Source organism: Artemia sp. Qi Xiang Cuo, chromosome 7 (genome assembly GCF_049724085.1).
Source record: "Artemia sp. Qi Xiang Cuo chromosome 7, ASM4972408v1, whole genome shotgun sequence".
Classification (NCBI taxonomy): domain Eukaryota; kingdom Metazoa; phylum Arthropoda; class Branchiopoda; order Anostraca; family Artemiidae; genus Artemia; species Artemia sp. Qi Xiang Cuo.
In genome coordinates this window covers 35298371-35305138 of record NC_142800.1, presented here as the reverse complement: position 1 = coordinate 35305138, position 6768 = coordinate 35298371, and positions in this window count along the sequence as shown.

Below are 6768 nucleotides of genomic sequence, written 5' to 3'. Positions count from 1 at the left end.
CAACTTATTTCAAAGTAAAAATATATTTTTCTTATTTTTATAATTATCTTTTTAAGCTAAAAATTCAGTTAATATCTTCCCTTTTCTGTTATAATTCGAATATTGAAATTGACTTTACATTGAACATATTACTTTTAGTGGCCCAACAATCAAATTTAAGAGGCTTTTTAAGAACATTCGTACTGCTGTAGAATTTCAAACCGTGTTGATTGATATAGCCAATTTACGGTGAAAATCATATTTTTTCTCCTGAAAAGTACATAAATCTTAATAATTTCAATAATTTGTTTGAATTCAATAAGCAATCACAATTTCAACAGAAAAATTGGATTTTTTTTGACTGGTTTGAATTAAATAAGCAAGTCACAATTCCAACTGAAAAATTGGATTTTTTTTTTACTTGTTTGAATTCGAGCAAAATATTATGTTAGAAATCAATATTTTTTGTTACAGTGCAGCTTTTTCACTTGAGACATGACACCAAAAGTGCCGTTTTTAGTGCCATTTGAACTTGATGATGGTGGAATTTATATGAAAGACGTATATATGTGCAATATCTTTATATGAGCTATAAAAGATCTACCAACGAGGTTCTGGTAGCCTGCTAGTGCCACTATTTGAGAAATAGCACAAAAAGTGTCATTTTAGTGCTATATGGCACTTGCAGATGGCAGAATTTATAAAAAGCATGTAGATATGAGAAATAGCTTTTGAGTGAGCCATTAAGAATCTCTTTATGACGTTCTTGTAGGCTTCTAGGCCTGTATAAAAAAAAAAAGGCAAGAACAAGAAAAAAAAAAAAAAAAAAAAAAAAAAAACGGGAGATCGATCAGTGCTACCGATGTAAAAAAGTAATTTCCCTTGTTGTTCAGGGAGGGGGACTGTAACTTCCCTGTACATGGTATTGACCATGTTGAGTCCAATGGTACACTTTTCATTTTGATATGAAGACATTTTCGAGGGTTGTGAGGCTTTTTTTCAAAATCAACATAAATTTCTTTTCGCAATAAACTTTTACTTTTAAGACGAACCGAAATAATAGTTAACGTTCCTGAGTCAGTGTCAGATGGGAAAAAAACAGCGGATACCGATAATTCCGATACGATACATGCGATACAAATGCGCACGGTACCGATACGCTGCGATATCCATGTATCCAATACCACATGCATCCTTTCCCCAAGGACCATGGAGGGCCAAATCATAATCAGAACCATATATATTGGACCTTGGAACAATGTTAAACAGAATGGCTGTCATAAATTTGTTATAGGACCAGTTGGAAGAAGGGGGAGGGGCCCTGTAGGGAGGGGGGGCTATATGCCCTTCAATCTTTTTGGTCACTCAAAGAGGGCACTTACAAATTTAATTCCCTTTTGAATGAGCTATTACATACCTCTCTATGATGCTCTGGCCACCCCCTAGCCCTTATAGAAAAAAAAGAAAGAAAAAAAAGGGAGACAAATGAGTGCTATGCTACCCATGCAAAAAAAGTCATTTTCCTTGGTGTTCACGGTGGGGGACTGTAATTATCCTGCATTAGGTTTTCGACCATGCTGATTCCAATGGTGCACTTTTTATTTCTATTTGACGCCATTTTCAAGGGGTTTCAGGCTCTTTTTCGAAATCACCACAAATTTCTTTTCGCAATAAACTTTTACTCCTAAGATTAAACGAAACAATGGTTACCATTCCTGATTCAGTGTCAAATCGCAATTTTTTATCACTAGACAGTTTTTTTAAAACACGTTTTTCAACTTTTGATTACTATGGGCTGTAGTTCGCTCTTTACTAGGTTGCAGCTGCCGCTGCAAACATGATTTAGTGCTCTAGCACTCTTTTTAAGTAGCTGAAGAAATTTAGTCACAATTTGGGATTGTTACTATATGAGAAATCTTTTTCACCATTTAGAAAAACAAAATTCAGGATAAAAACAAAAATAGAAGTTATAAGCTTTATCCCTTCCCGTGGGTAAACTCTTGCTTAAACCCGAAGTTTTCAGTCTTCACATTTTTATCTTTTTTGGTACTTATGCATTATATGGTACTCACCGCTATATACTGTATAGGGAAATACTGAAGGAAACTAGTCAAACGGGTATTTGCAATAGATAAATGGATCGCAAAGCGTGGTTTCTCATTACGTTTACAGTATTTAAACTATTGTTTTTGGGGTTTAGGGGGAGAAAAGGTACCTGGGTTAGGTTACATATTTAATATATGCTATTCTTTATCCACACCCCACACCCCCGCCCCCTTATATGCAAATATATAGCCCAAATTTGTTTCTAAACTATTAAATTTTCATCCTTTTTTATTTTATTTCATTAGCATTAACCAAACTTGACTTCTTTCGTGAGTACCATATAGTTACCCTTTTTTCTAGCGTAACAGTAGTATGCGCCTTCTGGATTTGCCCAGACATATAGCAATTTCAACGTTATTTGCGTACGTCTCTACACCTTTTCAAAGAGATTCAGAGCTCCCTCACATGGCCTTCTGGATTTGCCCAGACATATGGCAATTTCTACGTTATTCTATAGAAGCTCTACACCTTTTCAAAGAGATTCAGAGCTCCCTCACATAGCCTTATACTATGTTCCATCTTGTGCTAGTTGGAAAATTGCATAATATGTTATGAAGGACGAGTTTTTTGACATAATTTACGTAGACTAGATTTCTACTTCATGATATACATGTCTTTTAGGGTAAATCCGTGTCAGAAAAAACCGGTGCGTCTTGTTTAGCTGCCAATATATATCAATTATTTTTTGTATATATTCAAGTTTCAGATTAGAATTTTTTACAGTTTGAATAGTTCATTCATTCTAGCAGTATCAAATATTTTTGCAAAAATTTACATAGATATGGAATATTCTATGCGACTTCTGGTGAGTAAAATTTTCTCATTATTATAATAAAAAGTAATCTATTTTTTTTTGTCTCGCTATTAAGTTAGGGAAGAATTTCCTTTACCTTCCTTTCTTAAGCTTTTTTTCACCGTGTTGTTAGCTTTTTTAAAAGCATTTTGCTAAATATTCAAAACAGGATCAGACAGTTTCGCTATAATGAAAAGAAATCTATTTTGTTTTGTCTCGTTATTAAGTTAGGGAAGAATTTCCTTTTACCTTCCTTACTTACGCTTTTTTTTCACTGTGTTGTTAGCTCTTTTAAAAAGTATTTCGATAAATATTCAAAACAGGGTTAGTCTGTTTATCTATATTAAAAATAAATATATTTTTTTTTGTCCCGTTATTAAGTCAGGGAAGTATTTCCTTTTACCATCCTTACTTAAGCTTTTTTTTCACTGTGTTGTTATCTATTTTAAAAATCATTTTGCTATATATTCAAAACAGGGTAAGACCGTTTCGCTATAATAAAAAGAAATCTATTTTTTTGTCTCTTCATTAATTTAGTGAATATTTACCTTTACCTTAGTTAATTTAGCTTTTTTTTTCACTGTTTTTTTATGTATTTTAAAAATCATTTCGCTGAACATTAAGAACAGTGTCAGTCAGTTTTGCCATAATAAAAATAAATATATTTTTTTGTCTCGTCATTAATTTAAGTAAGAATTTTCTTTACCATAGTTACTTAAGCTTTTTTTTCACTGTGTTGTTAGCTCTTTTAAAAATCATTTCGCTGAATATTCAAAACAGGGTCGGTCAGTTTCGCTATAATAAAAAAAAAATCTATTTTTGTCTCGTCATTAAATGGCTTTTTCAAAATTGAGTTCTGAATTAATTTACGAACTATGCCTGAACTGGGTACTTTAATTGTTACGAATTTGTGACTTTAATTGTTGATATGGAAGTAGAAAAAAGTTTTTCGCTTACAATGATTTATTTAGTCCAGGTTAACTGCTTGCGTCATTTTTTCAAATTTTGGGGGTTTAGTACTGTGATATTCGTAATTTAGGTATATAAGTTTTAAAAGCTTTGCATATAAAAAAAAAATATATAGTTGTCAACTTTTCGTGTTTGATACTATGGAATTGAAGGCCCAATGCCCTCCATTAATATTCTGAATAAGTAAGAATTGAGCTAGCTAATTAAATTGCATCATTTTTTCAACTTTTGGGGGTTTGATAGTGATATTGAGGGGGGTCAGTACCCTCCCGTAAGCTAAATAGTTTTAAAACTGAAAATGATTTTCATTTTAGAATGCTGTTGATCAGTCATCTCATCAAAAACGTGCAAAATTGAACAAAGCCAAGGACAACGCTGAGACAGGAGTAATTAAACAATTAAATTCAATCAAGCCTAGTGCCAGCTCTTTACGGACCACTATGCAACCCGGTACAAATTTCAAGAAGGAATAAATGCTCTCATCTAATGAATAAGCATCATTTACTCAAAGTCGGGTGGCAGACCCTCTTCATGATTTTCCAGGAAATCCAGATGTACAAATGCAGTCTAAATTTGTAATAATACGTACTATTTTTTTTTTATACATTTCCAAAAATAATGCAAATTTTCTCACGTACATAACTCTCGATGAGTAAAACTTAAATTTGTTTCTAAACTATTCTATAATAAATTTATTTCATTTTCTTTCATTACCATTAACCAAATTAGCAGTATATAAAAGAGTGGTTATAACACAGAAGTAGCGAATAGCTTATCATACTTTTCTATAGATTTATAAAACCTTACTTGTAATTTCTCTTTTAAGCAAGATGTTTTCTAATGCAAAAATCCATTATTTCTTTAAAAAAACTCTATATAAACAAATCACTATTTCACAGTTGATGGTTGAACAAATGTTCTTAAACTAAGATATGTTTTTGCACTTAGCTTTGTGCGTATTTAATCCTTTATCAAAATAAGCCATCGGGAAGGTTGAATATTAATCTGACAGGTATAATTTGAATGTTAATCGCTCGTTACCAAGTGGGCTTCAAATAACCGGATGTTTCTATCTTGGATGAAAAGAGATATTAACACAGGAAAAAAGGATTCTTAATAATTTAAAATGTGACAACGCAGTGTTATCAAAAACATTATTTGGACGAAACCGTTTTGGACATTTCGGCGAAACAGTTAGTTTCTTTACTTGGTGTTCATTCAAAAAGCGAGGATTTCTGTCAAATAAATAATTCTTATATTTTTTCCGTTCAATTGAAAGCGAGGATTTTTGTTAAATAAATAATTCTTATACCTTTTAAAATAGCTTTACGGGGTTTGAGTGACTCTGTTGTTTTATTCCATGTGATTTTTTTCTTTACTTGGTGTTCATTCAAAAAGCGAGGATTTCTGTTAAATAAATAATTCTTATACCTTTTAAAATGGCTTTACGGGGGTTTGAGGGACTCTGTTGTTTTATTTCGTGTTATTTTTTCTTTACTTGGTGTTCATTCAAAAAGCGAGGATTTCTGTTAAATAATTAATTCTTATAACTTTTAAAATAGCTTTAAGGGGTTTGAGGGACTCTGTTGTTTTATTCCATGTGATTTATTCTTTACTTGATGGTCATTCAAAAGGTTATGATTTCTGTTAAATAAATAATTCTTATTACTTTTAAAGTAGATGTAAGGGGTCTGAGGTACTCTGTTGTCTTATTCAGTTTTATTTTTTCTTTACTTTGTGGTAATTAAAAAAGAGATGATTTCTTTTGAATAAATAATTATTATATTTTTTATGTTAAATTGAAAGCGAGGATTTCTGTTAAATAAATAATTCTTATACCTTTTAAAATAGCTTTACGGGGTTTGAGGGACTCTGTTGTTTTATTCCGTTTGATTTTTTTCTTTACTTAGTGTTCATTCAAAAAGCGAGGATTTCTGTTAAATAAATAATTCTTATACCTTTTAAAATAGCTTTAAGAGGTTTGAGGGACTCTGTTGTTTTATTCCGTGTGATTTTTTCTTTACTTGGTGTTAATTCAAAAAGCGAGGATTTCTGTTAAATAAATAATTATAATACCTTTTAAAATAGATTTAAGGGGTTTGTGGGACTATGTTTTTTTATTCCTTTTTATTTTTTATGTACTTGGTGTTCATTCAAAAAGCGAGAATTTCTGTTAAATAAATAATTCTTATACCTATTAAAATATCTGTAAGGTGTTTGAGAGACTCTGTTGTTTTATTCCATGGGATTTTTTCTTTACTTGATGGTCATTCAAAAAGCGAGGATTTCTGTTAAATAAATAATTCTTATACCTTTTAAAATAGCTTTACGGGGTTTGAGGGACTCTGTTGTTTAATTCCGTGTGATTTTTTATTTACTTGGTGTTCATTCAAAAAGCGAGGATTTCTGTTAAATAAATAATTCTTATACCTTTTTAAAATAGCTTTACGGGGTTTGAGGGACTCTATTGTTTTATTCCATGTGATTTTTTCTTTACTTGATGGTCATTCAAAATGAGAGTATTTCTGTTAAATAAATAATTCTTATACATTTTAAAATAGCTTTACGGGGTTTGAGGGACTCTGTTGTTTTATTCCGTGTGATTTAGTCTTTACTTGGTGTTCATTCAAAAAGCGAGGATTTCTGTTAAATAAATAAGTCTTATACCTTTTAAAATAGCTTTAGGGGGTTTGAGGGACTCCTTTGTTTTAGTCCCTGTGGTTTTTTCTTTACTTGTTGGTAAATCTAAAAGCGAGGATTTATGTTAAATAAATAATTCTTATACCTTTTAAAATAGTTTTACGGGGTTTGAGGGGCTCTGTTGTTTTATTCCGTGTGATTTTTTCTTTACTTCATCGTCATTAAAAATGAAAGTATTTCTGCTAAATATATAAATATTTTGCATATTAAATAATATATAC